At 45.4% G+C, this 14,254-nt stretch overlaps 1 protein-coding gene across 6 annotated transcripts in view; it reads right to left on the bottom strand.

Moving 5' to 3' along the window:
• The window catches only part of LOC106587586 (ATP-dependent chromatin remodeler CHD9), a 127,755-nt gene that overhangs the window by 92,157 nt on the left and 21,344 nt on the right, over positions 1-14,254 (bottom strand). The gene's annotated exons all lie outside the window — the stretch shown is intronic.

Consider the following 14,254-nt stretch of genomic DNA (forward strand, 5'->3'; position numbering starts at 1 on the left):
ACTGTCGGTAAAGCACTGATCTCAGACACACTCTGGTGGGGAAAGAGAGACGCAGATAGATGCTGGCCACCCAGCCACACAGGAAGAAAATCGCTCTCGAAAGAGGTGACAGGATAGCCCCCCACACACACAAATGCGTGCGAGATGTGAAAGGACAGACCGTGACGAGCCTTCTCTCCCTTCCCTGACTGACAGTCTGACTGGAGGGGCGATGGAAGAGAGGGAGGGGGCTCCCTGGAACATGACGCAAGGGCCATGTGCTCCAGCAGGCACATGGTGCTGGGAGGGGAACACACAGACATGCCTGGCTGGCCTAGAGCCTGCCTTGGCACAGGGTTAGGTCCCAGAGTGGAGACACACACATCACCAGAGAGACATGCCTGGCTGGCCTGGAGCCTGCCTGGCACAGGGTTAGGCACAGGGTTAGGACCCAGAGTGGAGACACACACATCACCAGATAAGGCTAAGTACCTGGAGATGGATAGTTAGCTCCCTGCTAGTTAGAAATAACAGTAACAGGTCTGAAGCTACAGACTAGTAAGCTACAGGCTAAAGGCTACATGGCTATGTGGCTAAGGGAAGGACATTTGCAGCAGAGCAGCAGCTCTCTCCCTGTCTGAAATGTAACACTGGTTAATGATATTAGAGCAGAATTATCTCACATGGATAATAGCTGAAAGGGGCACTGAGCTCTTAAGGACATAGGCCTAGTTCACTTAGCTGATCTGTGTTGCTTTATCGCTTTAATAAGTAGACTAGTATGATTAGTAGGCCTTAAGTAAGTCATAATCTATGTCAATATTCCTAGCTTTCCATTAGGCGTTGGGGAAACTAGAGAGAAAGAGAAGGGGAGAGAGAGGTAGGAAATAAAGAGAGACTGACTGATGAATTTAACTGGCCCTCTCATCAGTAGTGGCAAACAAAGGTGAAAGCTAAAAGGAAAGCTCTCCTTCCTGACTGGCTAAATAAACAACAGCTCAGCTGCAATATCATTTGGCTCTGCTATCTCCAGCCGATGTCTCAGCACAACTCTCTTACAAAACCTGCCAGACACCTAACTCTGTGGAAGAACATTGGAACTACAAACATGACAAAACATTGAACTGTACAACTGTAGGAATAACATAAGACTGGTTAAAGTCCAACGTAGAGTATGTGTGGGAGGTCACAATGTACACAGTAGGTTGTGTTAACTCCAATCTAGTGCCCATGTGCTTGTCCCCATGCCCATATCTAGATACATTAGCCTGTGCTGTGTGTTTGTGTGCGCATTCATGTGTCTGTGTGCGTGCTTACTAGCGGTAGGCTATATGTGTGTTCTCCCCATGTTTGAGTGGGCATCTGATATAGGCTAGCTGTCAGGCTAGGCCTTGGGAGTTGGACTCCTGTTCTAGGAGAGACGGAACGAAGGGAACTAAATGACACAACATGCCAATTACCGTCCCTGCTGTGGAGCGAGAACATGTCACATGCCAGAGGGGAGCATTCCATACAACAGGAATAAACTATTGCGTAGTGGCAGTGGGCCTCACTCTCACAGAAACAGAGCCTCACTCTCACAGAGACAGAGCCTCACTCTCACAGAGCCCCTGAAAAAGATCAATGCACAGCTGTAGAACAATGTCAAGAACACAGGTAAAAATACTGCATGTATAGTGTAATTCAGGGAGATATTTTAATAACAGGTATGCAGCCATATTATATACTGCATGTTGAGCATGAACATTTCAACACCTGATATGGAGTACAGTGTGCTGATGTATAGTACACTGAGGGGTTCACTGGGACGGACAGACAGCATCCTTTTAGTCTGGGACCGACATCATAATGTAAAAGACTACATAACAGGCTGTTCAATGAGAGAGAGGTAGGTAGGAGAAACAGATAGAGGTAGATAGAGAAAGAGAGAGGTAGGAGAAACAGATAGAGGTAGATAGAGAAAGAGAGAGGTAGGAGCAACAGATAGAGGTAGATAGAGAAAGAGGGAGGTAGGTAGGAGCAACAGATAGAGGTAGATAGAGAAAGAGAGAGAGAGGTAGGAGCAACAGATAGAGGTAGATAGAGAAAGAGAGAGGTAGGAGCAACAGATAGAGGTAGATAGAGAAAGAGGTAGATAGAGAAAGAGAGAGGTAGGTAGGAGCAACAGATAGAGGTAGATAGAGAAAGAGAGAGAGAGGTAGGAGAAACAGATAGAGGTAGATAGAGAAAGAGGTAGATAGAGAAAGAGAGAGGTAGGAGAAACAGATAGAGGTAGATAGAGAAAGAGAGAGGTAGGAGAAACAGATAGAGGTAGATAGAGAAAGAGAGAGAGAGGTAGGTAGGAGCAACAGATAGAGGTAGATAGAGAAAGAGAGAGGTAGGAGCAACAGATAGAGGTAGATAGAGAAAGAGGGAGGTAGGTAGGAGAAACAGATAGAGGTAGATAGAGAAAGAGAGAGGTAGGTAGGAGAAACAGATAGAGGTAGATAGAGAAAGAGAGAGGTAGGAGGAACAGATAGAGGTAGATATAGAAAGAGAGAGGTAGGAGCAACAGATAGAGGTAGATAGAGAAAGAGAGAGGTAGGAGCAACAGATAGAGGTAGATAGAGAAAGAGGTAGATAGAGAAAGAGAGAGGTAGGTAGGAGAAACAGATAGAGGTAGATAGAGAAAGAGAGAGGTAGGAGGAACAGATAGAGGTAGATAGAGAAAGAGAGAGGTAGGAGAAACAGATAGAGGTAGATAGAGAAAGAGAGAGGTAGGAGCAACAGATAGAGGTAGATAGAGAAAGAGGGAGGTAGGTAGGAGAAACAGATAGAGGTAGATAGAGAAAGAGAGAGGTAGGAGGAACAGATAGAGGTAGATAGAGAAAGAGGTAGATAGAGAAAGAGAGAGGTAGATAGAGAAAGCTAGGGAGAGATTCAATAACACCCATGTATACGTAGATTCATACACAGGAAGGCTTTTATCTGCCAGCGACTGGCTCTGCACAGGGTGTATTGTCTCTCTAGGCTGAGAATGTGTTGGTGAAAACAAGGGAGAAACAGGAACAGTGAATGCAGGCAGGCAGCCAAACACACATGCTTAACTGGTCACATGGCTTGGTGGAGCCTTGGCAACCCAACGGTTAACATGCAAATAGGCCTCCTGGCAGAGAAATGAGTGTGCTGGGGGGGGCTTCCCTCTAAAGTGAGTGACAGTGAGTGAGTGAGTGAGTGAGTGAGTGAGTGAGTGAGTGAGTGAGTGAGTGAGTGAGTGAGTGAGTGAGTGAGTGAGTGAGTGAGTGAGTGAGTGAGTGAGTGAGTGAGTGAGTGAGTGAGTGAGTGAGTGAGTGAGTGAGTGAGTGAGTGAGTGAGTGAGTGAGTGAGTGAGTGAGAGTAAAAGAGACAGAACGAGATAAAGAGGGAGCCAGAGGCACAGGTGTGAGTCTCTAAACAGTCCATAATAACCTCATCACAGACTCAGAGCCTGTATTAGTGTGCCTGCCACTCTTACTTCTGCCTCCCTCTGCAGGCCTTTGAGTAAGACTCCACTAAAACACAGTTAGGGAAATTGACATTTATCATCCTAGGACAGGATGGAACTCACACTATAACTGTGCACACTTTAGCCAATCATAGAGCCCACAAGACCCACCATATCAACAGTTAGCCTATATTTTCACCCACTAGGTAGTGCTGTAATGCTGGTTGTATAGGCTAGTAGGCTGTTGTAACAGAGAGAGCTGAGCAAGTGAACATAGTGTTCCTTCAGAGCAAATATAGGAGACAGTGTGTGGTACTGGTCCCTAGAACTTTAATCAATGACAGCCTACTTTTCTTTTGATGACTAATAAAGTGCATAGTACAGGAATAATAGAGATGATCCACTGCTTCTCTCTCACTTCAGCGTTTGCCTAAACGTTTTCCTTTTAAAAATATCTTAAGTCTACCTAGAAGTCAACCTTTGACGTCGACTCTTCCTTAAAAATACTCCTCACAGCAAAGTGTGTCGCGTCTTCGTGCATAACGTCCCTAAGAATAGTTCTTGGCCTTGTGTTGTGAGAGGGATAATACCAGCAGTATACAACACTACTCACCTTCCCAGTTCCCAACCAGAGACCAAACCTACTGCCTGGTTAATGGAATATAGATTAGTCTGTCAGGAGGTGGGGAAGAGATTAGGCCTGTTAATTAGGCCTATGGCTGTGGGCCAATTTAAAGTCATGCATGGAGAGTGAGGAAAGAGGGAGAGAGAAGAGAGGAGAGAGAGAGATGGAGTGTGTGTATGAGAGAAAGAGATAGAGAGGGGGAGGTAGAGAGGAGAGAGAGAGAGATGGAGTGTGTGTATGAGAGAACGAGATAGAGAGGGGGAGGTAGAGAGGAGAGAGAGAGAGGGGGAGGTAGAGAGGAGAGAGAGAGAGATGGAGTGTGTGTATGAGAGAAAGAGATAGAGAGGGGGAGGTAGAGAGGTGTAGTTGATAAATGAAAGGGGCACACTGCACGGCGATGCTTCCTGAACCAATTAAAAAGAGTATCAGGCCTTAATGATCCTTCACAGGGTAGGAGAGGTGGTGCTGGCGCTAACCTCTTGTCCCGGGGAGAGGCTAATAACAGAAATGACACTCAGTGGGCTAACAGGACTTACAGGTCCTCCGTCCTCACTCTCTGACCTGGTCCACTTTGACCTGTGCTGTCACAGCCTGGCTGGCACACAGCTCTAGCAGGTCACATGGCAGCAGGGCCTTAGGCAGAGCTGCAGTAGTACAATATATGGCATTTAACTGGGCTGTATTCACATAGGGTTGACCCAAACCATACTGTCTGGCTCTGATACCACTATTTTCTTATTCTATGTTGGATGTGTAACCAGGCAAATGGCCAGCCCAGTACAGCTTAGATTAGTTTGGCTCAGTGTGAAAAGGGTACTGGTTGCCTGTATCTGGATGGAGGAGTGGATGTGGAGAAATGTGGGTGGCAGAAGGACAGACATGTTACAGAGTTAAGTCTAATACCATAGCCTAATTAGGCTAATGTTCTGCAGACCATGTGTAGTAGGCCTAGGCCTACAGATTAGGAAGGGGCAAACTACAGGGAATTATCCATTCTGAATAGAAACAGTATCAATAAAGTTGTATTGAATTAAAAAATCTAGTGTTCTTATTCCTTATGTGAGGGATAATCAACGAGGGGCTATGAGTTCTATGGAAAATAATGAACGACGTGGAAGGTGTGTTTCAAGATGCGCTAGCGAAATTTTCCAGTAGAAATGTGTTCATCTACTGAAGTAGCTAGCAGGTTTACTAGATAGCTATAGTAGTTGCTGTGGTAAACAAACAAACAAACTTGTTAGTTTAGCTAACCAAACCATCAGTCCTAGCTTGCCATTATGAAAATCTGATTCAACAATGCCAATAAAGTTTTCAATTCAAGTTTTGCTTTGAAAATCAGCTCAAACATGGAACATGTAAGAATGAACTAGAGCCATTGAGTTCTACCGTGCTAATATAAGCAATTATACAACGAGTGGGTCTAATCCTGAATGCTGATTGGTTAAAACCACATTCCATTTGGTGTCTATTCCACAAGTTACCACCGGTTAAATCTATGAAGTTAAAATGCTTAATTACTCTGTTCCATCTGACTGCGCAATCCACTGTCTCATCAACCCAGCCAAGCAATTTATAAACTTGATCTCCACTATGAAAAGCATCTAGAAATTCTCACATTTATTTTAGACTAACATTTCGTTTTCAACAGTGAAGATTTGTATAAACCTTGCTGTCTGTCTCTCCGACATTTTCAACATTGCTTCAATATTCAAATTCAATCTCCAGCTGTCCCATAGTAATGAAGGTGTCGGAGTCGGGACGAGACAGACAGACACAGGCAGCGTTTTTCAGCCAATCGAAATCATGACGCAGCTGGCATAATTTTATGGATATATACAAAGAAATGTAAATTGAAAAAAGGTAAAAGTGAAGCTAGTTCGCAGTCTTTCCAGATTGAATTTGAAGTGATTGTGTTAGCTGTGTTGTTGGCTTGCTCCTCTGAACAACAGTGTCCTGACGAGTGAGCACATTTTCTATGCCAGGCGAAATCGCACCTCATTAGCTCATTGTTATGGATGTATTCAAATAAATGTCACTAGAAAACAGCGTAAACACATGCAAATGCAGCTACTTTGCTGTTATTCTGGCTATACTTTTTGACTTGACTAAGTTAGCCGTAGTTGGCTAACTAGCAAGCAAGGCATAAGAACTTTACCAGCCATTATGGCAATGGAACATTTAAAACCAACGACTGGGTCGCGTCCATACTGTAGATACAGAACAAAAAGACTGGGTCGCGTCCATACTGTAGATACAGAACAAAAAGACTGGGTCGTGTCCCTACTGTAGATACAGAACAAAAAGACTGGGTCGCGTCCATACTGTAGATACAGAACAAAAAGACTGGGTCGCGTCCATACTGTAGATACAGAACAAAAAGACTGGGTCGTGTCCCTACTGTAGATACAGAACAAAAAGACTGGGTCGCGTCCATACTGTAGATACAGAACAAAAAGACTGGGTCGCGTCCATACTGTAGATACAGAACAAAAAGACTGGGTCGTGTCCATACTGTAGATACAGAACAAAAAGACTGGGTCGCGTCCATACTGTAGATACAGAACAAAAAGACTGGGTCGCGTCCATAAGGTAGATACAGAACAAAAAGACTGGGTCGCGTCCATACTGTAGATACAGAACAAAAAGACTGGGTCGCGTCCCTACTGTAGATACAGAACAAAAAGACTGGGTCGCGTCCCTACTGTAGATACAGAACAAAAAGACTGGGTCGCGTCCATACTGTAGATACAGAACAAAAAGACTGGGTCGCGTCCCTACTGTAGATACAGAACAAAAAGACTGGGTCGCGTCCATACTGTAGATACAGAACAAAAAGACTGTCCATACTGTAGATACAGAACAAAAAGACTGGGTCGCGTCCCTACTGTAGATACAGAACAAAAAGACTGGGTCGCGTCCATACTGTAGATACAGAACAAAAAGACTGGGTCGCGTCCATACTGTAGATACAGAACAAAAAGACTGGGTCGCGTCCATACTGTAGATACAGAACAAAAAGACTGGGTCGCGTCCATACTGTAGATACAGAACAAAAAGACTGGGTCGTGTCCATACTGTAGATACAGAACAAAAAGACTGGGTCGCGTCCATACTGTAGATACAGAACAAAAAGACTGGGTCGTGTCCATACTGTAGATACAGAACAAAAAGACTGGGTCGTGTCCATACTGTAGATACAGAACAAAAAGACTGGGTCGCGTCCATACTGTAGATACAGAACAAAAAGACTGGGTCGCGTCCATACTGTAGATACAGAACAAAAAGACTGGGTCGCGTCCATACTGTAGATACAGAACAAAAAGACTGGGTCGCGTCCCTACTGTAGATACAGAACAAAAAGACTGGGTCGCGTCCCTACTGTAGATACAGAACAAAAAGACTGGGTCGCGTCCCTACTGTAGATACAGAACAAAAAGACTGGGTCGTGTCCATACTGTAGATACAGAACAAAAAGACTGGGTCGTGTCCATACTGTAGATACAGAACAAAAAGACTGGGTCGCGTCCATACTGTAGATACAGAACAAAAAGACTGGGTCGCGTCCCTACTGTAGATACAGAACAAAAAGACTGGGTCGCGTCCCTACTGTAGATACAGAACAAAAAGACTGGGTCGCGTCCATACTGTAGATACAGAACAAAAAGACTGGGTCGCGTCCATACTGTAGATACAGAACAAAAAGACTGGGTCGCGTCCATACTGTAGATACAGAACAAAAAGACTGGGTCGCGTCCATACTGTAGATACAGAACAAAAAGACTGGGTCGCGTCCCTACTGTAGATACAGAACAAAAAGACTGGGTCGCGTCCATACTGTAGATACAGAACAAAAAGACTGGGTCGCGTCCCTACTGTAGATACAGAACAAAAAGACTGGGTCGCGTCCATACTGTAGATACAGAACAAAAAGACTGGGTCGCGTCCATACTGTAGATACAGAACAAAAAGACTGGGTCGTGTCCATACTGTAGATACAGAACAAAAAGACTGGGCCGCGTCCATACTGTAGATACAGAACAAAAAGACTGGGTCGCGTCCATACTGTAGATACAGAACAAAAAGACTGGGTCGCGTCCATACTGTAGATACAGAACAAAAAGACTGGGTCGCGTCCATACTGTAGATACAGAACAAAAAGACTGGGTCGCGTCCATACTGTAGATACAGAACAAAAAGACTGGGTCGCGTCCATACTGTAGATACAGAACAAAAAGACTGGGTCGCGTCCCTACTGTAGATACAGAACAAAAAGACTGGGTCGTGTCCATACTGTAGATACAGAACAAAAAGACTGGGTCGCGTCCATAAGGTAGATACAGAACAAAAAGACTGGGTCGCGTCCATACTGTAGATACAGAAAAAAAAGACTGAATGACTGAGTCGCGTCTCAGGCAACCGAACTGATAGAACAAACAACCAGCCGGCCTGGGTAGCAACCCTAGATTTGTGTCGGGACTATATCTTGTGAAAGGATGAAATGGTATGAATAAATTCATTAAAATGTTTTTAATGAAAATATGTCAATCATTATTTTAATATGTTGGTAACTCGTTGTATAAAAGTGATACTGCCCGAGAAGCCGGTGTTTGGAGGATATATTGGCTTGGTCTCGGGCCTGACAACACCAGTGCCAATATATCCTCCAAACACCGGCTTCTCGGGCATTATCACTTAAATAATGCACACTCTAGAATGCCCTTCAAGCCAATCAGAAACAAGTATTCAACAATGCCATGGTATAAACATGAATAACATTAGGTTCCCAGTCCAAAGTTTAATATTATACTGTATAAGCTTGGGCCTTATTTCCTAAGAAATGCACTTACACTACTAGGTGGTATGATGGTATTAAACTCTGTAGATCTATACACAGGAGAACTATAGCTTCAACCAAGTACACACTCCTAGTACGCTAGGCTGTGTGTGTGGGCCTCCCTCTCTGGTCTGTTGGAGATATTTATAGTTATTACCCAGAAAGCTCTAAGGCCCAGGCCAAGACACACACACACACGCAGGCACATTGACACACACACACACAGCTTGGCATGTTAATTCCTTGCAAATGCAGCGATTAGCAATTCACATAGGTTATGATATCATTAGCCGTACCTGCCATGGCAGAGAGAGGGCTGCACCATCACACCCATTACACATCCTCAAATAGCTCCCAATGAAGAAGCTTTACTAACAGCCACCTATTAGCCTCCATTAGTCATTCAGTTAACTGACTCCTTCATTTCATTAAGAGAGGCATGCGATGGCCATTTGCATCTGTGAGAGGGATGGTGATAGGAGTGGTTCATGGATGGACTGGGAGTGGTTCATGGATGGACTGGGAGTGGTTCATGGATGGACTGGGAGTGGTTCATGGATGGACTGGGACTGGGGAGGGTAAGGTAGTTTGGGCCTGGTCTTTAGGGATTGTATTGGATAGCAGAGGTGTGACAGAGGGGAGAGGGCAGTCTGGGGTCATTGAAGATTATGCTGTATCTGTCATTAGTACAGTATGGGGAAGGTCTGAGAGAGCCTCTATGATACACCACAAAACTAATGTTCCCCTTGTTGTGCAGTGACACACCCAAAACCTTAAGGTTTTTAGGCCTATCCAGATAAATAAGCTGAATGGTTATTACATTATCCTAGCAAGCACTACAATGAGCAGACACTCAAGGTCATTGCAGAATAACTTTTCAATATAGCCATCAAAACAACCTGCCAATGAGCAGCCTACTTACTGGGGAGCAGGGATGGTGGGAGGGGCTTCCAACAACAGTGGTACCCTTAGGGCTTAGACCAGCGATTCTCAACAAATTTGGGTTGTGAGAGGTTTTGAATGGGTCGCGCGTGGGATGTCTAAAAAATGAAATAATAATGAAAAAGATTGTCCAGTCTGAACTTAACCAATTTAAACCAGGTAGAAAGTGTGTAGAAATTATAATGAATTTACATTTTAAAATAATCTCTGAACAAATTTTCTTCAATCACAGTATTTTCAATATAGAGCTATTAGCAGTGGTATCTGGGTCTCAAACCAGTGACTTTATTAACATTCTTCAACATTCTGTTTTCAACATGTTTATTAACATTCTGTCAATGTAATTATTGACAATGAAAGAGGTGGGAATGTTGTTTCCTTTTCATATAATTGATACATTTACTATCAATATAGCATTAAAAATGATTTCCTATATTGTATTTTGGATATTCTTTTTCACGGTGCGAATATTGGCTCGTAACTGAGACAACCTGGTTCAATTTGGGTCCCGAGGCAAAACCAGCTGTGAACAACTGCTTAGACCATCTCATCTTTACTGCTTGTTCAGAGACAGAGACAGAGAGAGAGAGAGAGAGAGAGAGAGAGAGACAGAGAGACACAGAGAGAGAGACAGAGAGAGAGAGAGACAGAGAGACAGAGAGAGACAGAGAGAGAGAGAGACAGAGAAAGAGAGAGAGACAGAGAAAGAGAGAGAGACAGAGAAAGAGAGAGACAGAGAAAGAGAGAGAGCGCGGTGCAGTCAAGCAGATTTAAGAGGGCATTTTAAGGCTGGCATAGGCAGGTCTGTCTGTCTGTCTGTCTGTCTGTCTGCCTGCCTGCCTGCTGCGTGCCTGTGTGAAAAATGAGAGAGAAACTGAGAGCCAATTCATCTAGAGAGGATTTGTCCTCCACAATCACTAGATGTAACAGTGTAACCACAGCCCCATCATCTGTCAGCCTGACCGACAGGTTCATTTCAACACAGGTCCCAGCAGACTGCACGGCCCTCTATGATGGACTGAGCTGATTCAGGAGAACATCAGAATGAAAACATCTATCAATGGGTGTTCCCCCACAATTGTCAAATATATGGTCATAGGCACCCACAGGCGATGTTGGGCACCCCCAAGACTCAATGTATAATTGGAACTATGAGCTTCAGAGCGCAGAGCCAGGTTGGAGGTCCCTATGGGTCTGCAACGTTAGGCACAGGTGGTTGGTGGCACCATAATTGGGGAGTACGGGCTCGTGGTTCCATAGGGACCATTGGCTCCGTTCCAGCCATTATTATGAGCCGTCCTCCAAGCTGCAGCCTCTACTGGCGTTTGGCTATGATGGAGTAGAGAGGTGTAGGTGGGGGAAACAGCAGGGGGCTCACATCACTGTTAGACCTTTACAGTTCCTTCATTATTGAAGCTCTGGAAAGAGAGAGTATAGCTGCTGGCTAGGAGATACACACGCACCCGCACGCACACACACAAGTGCATACTGAGAAAGCTGTACATGCATACACATGAGTGTTGTGCACGCACACACAGATCATAAGCAAATGTACACACAAAAGCACAAACACACACAGACACAAACACACACGTCACAAACAGTGAGAGAGAGAAAGGCTGGGTTTAACATCCTCCTCCAGAGCAGGAGGAGACAGGGGCCTGTGCGAAGGGATGGCTGTGTGGGGGGCGAGGAGCAGACAGGGGCCTGTGCGAAGGGATGACTGTGTGGGGGGCGAGGAGGAGACAGGGGCCTGTGCGAAGGGATGACTGTGTGGGGGGCGAGGAGGAGACAGGGGCCTGTGCGAAGGGATGGCTGTGTGGGGGGCGAGGAGCAGACAGGGGCCTGTGCGAAGGGATGGCTGTGTGGGGGGCGAGGAGGAGACAGGGGCCTGTGCGAAGGGATGGCTGTGTGGGGGGCGAGGAGGAGACAGGGGCCTGTGCGAAGGGATGACTGTGTGGGGGGCGAGGAGGAGACAGGGGCCTGTGCGAAGGGATGGCTGTGTGGGGGGCGAGGAGGAGACAGGGCCCTGTGCGAAGGGATGGCTGTGTGGGGGGCGAGGAGGAGACAGGGGCCTGTGCGAAGGGATGGCTGTGTGGGGGGCGAGGAGGAGACCGGGGCCTGTGCGAAGGGATGACTGTGTGGGGGGCGAGGAGGAGACAGGGGCCTGTGCGAAGGGATGGCTGTGTGGGGGGCGAGGAGGAGACAGGGTCCTGTGCGAAGGGATGACTGTGTGGGGGGAGAGGAGGAGACAGGGGCCTGTGCGAAGGGATGGCTGTGTGGGGGGCGAGGAGGAGACAGGGGCCTGTGCGAAGGGATGGCTGTGTGGGGGGCGAGGAGGAGACAGGGGCCTGTGCGAAGGGATGACTGTGTGGGGGGCGAGGAGGAGACAGGGGCCTTTCCGAAGGGATGACTGTGTGGGGGGCGAGGAGGAGACAGGGTCCTGTGCGAAGGGATGACTGTGTGGGGGGCGAGGAGGAGACAGGGTCCTGTGCGAAGGGATGACTGTGTGGGGGGTGAGGAGGAGACAGGGGCCTGTGCGAAGGGATGACTGTGTGGGGGGTGAGGAGGAGACAGGGGCCTGTGCGAAGGGATGGCTGTGTGGGGGGCGAGGAGGAGACAGGGAGGATGAAAACCATCCCAGAAACACAGGCAGGGGCACGAGAGGGAAAGGATTTTCAAATTGCCTCCATCACATTTAGACAAAAAGGATTTTCACAAATTTCTAAACGTAGGCCTATTCCTTGCTTGAGAACTGAGAAATGAACCAGCATTACCTGGAGGTAATATACAAAATAGTATGATTTATGCATGCAAATTAGCAATTGGTGGGTTCATTGCCAGGCTTCTCCATGCTATAGTTCTGAATAATAAGAGGTTAAATCAGGAGAAGGCAGGTTGTTAGCAGCAAAAAAGCAGACACCAGTGCTGCAACTGGGCGATTGCACCCCAACGTAGGCAGAAAATATTTTTGCTATCTCAGATTGTTCTGGCAATTCTCACATAGAAACTTTATTGGGAGGAAGGATATTTGACATGCTTTTTACATTTGTATCACAATTTTTAAACATTTAAATCATGATGAAAGTGGACATTTTAGGACCCCTTTTTAGACCTATACATGCCTCCTGTAAAACCTTATGATCCTTGAACCGTACATGATACAGACAACATATTGGTTCATTATACTCCTTATAGAGGCTCTAACAAATGGAGAATGTCTAGATTCTGAAATATACATTTTCACATTAATTAATTCAATATAAAAAATATGAATTTGAATATCTCAAAAGTACATCACATTTCCACAGTGGGTTCTCTGCTAATTCTGAAGTTGTGATACATTTTATGAGCACCGCCAACACAGTGAATGGGAAAATGGATTGAAAGGGCTGTGATTGGTTAATGACCTATAATGTACATTTCTACGTATAAAAGTTACCGAAAGGTTGCTGGATCGAATCCCCGAGCTGACAAGGTAGAAATCTCTCCTTCTGCCCCTGAACAAGGCAGTTAACCCACTGTTCCCCGGTAGGCCGTCCTTGTAAATAAGAATTTGTTCTTAACTGACTTGCCTAGTAAAATAAAGGTTACACACATACTCCATATTTGAGATAACACTATAAGAAGTATAATTAACCAAGATGTTGTCTGTATCATGTACAGTTCACAGATCATAGGGTTTTACAGTATAATGACACCAAGATGTTGTCTGTGTCATGTACAGTTCACAGATCATAAGGTCTTACAGGAGACATGTATAGGTCTAAAAAGGGCCTGAAATTCCCAATTTTCAAGAAAGTGGTTTGCGATACAAATGTTAAAAGCATGTCCTACATCCTTCCTCCCAATTAAGTTTATATGTGAGAATTGACAGAACAATCAGATCATTGAAAAATATTTTCCACCTAAGCTGGTTTGGAATCGCCCAACTATGGCCACACACATTCAACTGAGGACAACAGACAGACTTGTAGTTCTGTTCTGAGCAGGAATGTTAAGAAAGTCTATAAATCAAATGAATGATCCACGCCACAACACTAAGCATTTCATACCGACAACTCAGCAGACAGGACAGTCTTGAGGTGAGGGCATACAAAATAACAGCAGCTTTGTGGCAGTATAGCGAGAGCAACCATGTGATTCAACATTCCAGAGAGATTGATTTAATTTATATGAAGGCCAAATGCCACAGACCAATAGGCCAGTGAAAACATTGAAACCTGTAGCCTAGTAATTGCACTGAGCAGCAGAGGATTGAGTTATATAGGAAGGAATTCACAGGATTCTTCCAACATATTCACCTCAGTCATCCAAGCAGGACGTATGCCTACATTCTGAGAGAAAAGAGCAACCCTCCATTTTGTACTTTGAAATGTTAAAACATGAACTTAATGGCGGCATCAGTCAC

This window comes from Salmo salar, chromosome 26 (assembly GCF_965601325.2).
Source record: "Salmo salar chromosome 26, fSalSal1, whole genome shotgun sequence".
NCBI lineage: Eukaryota > Metazoa > Chordata > Actinopteri > Salmoniformes > Salmonidae > Salmo > Salmo salar.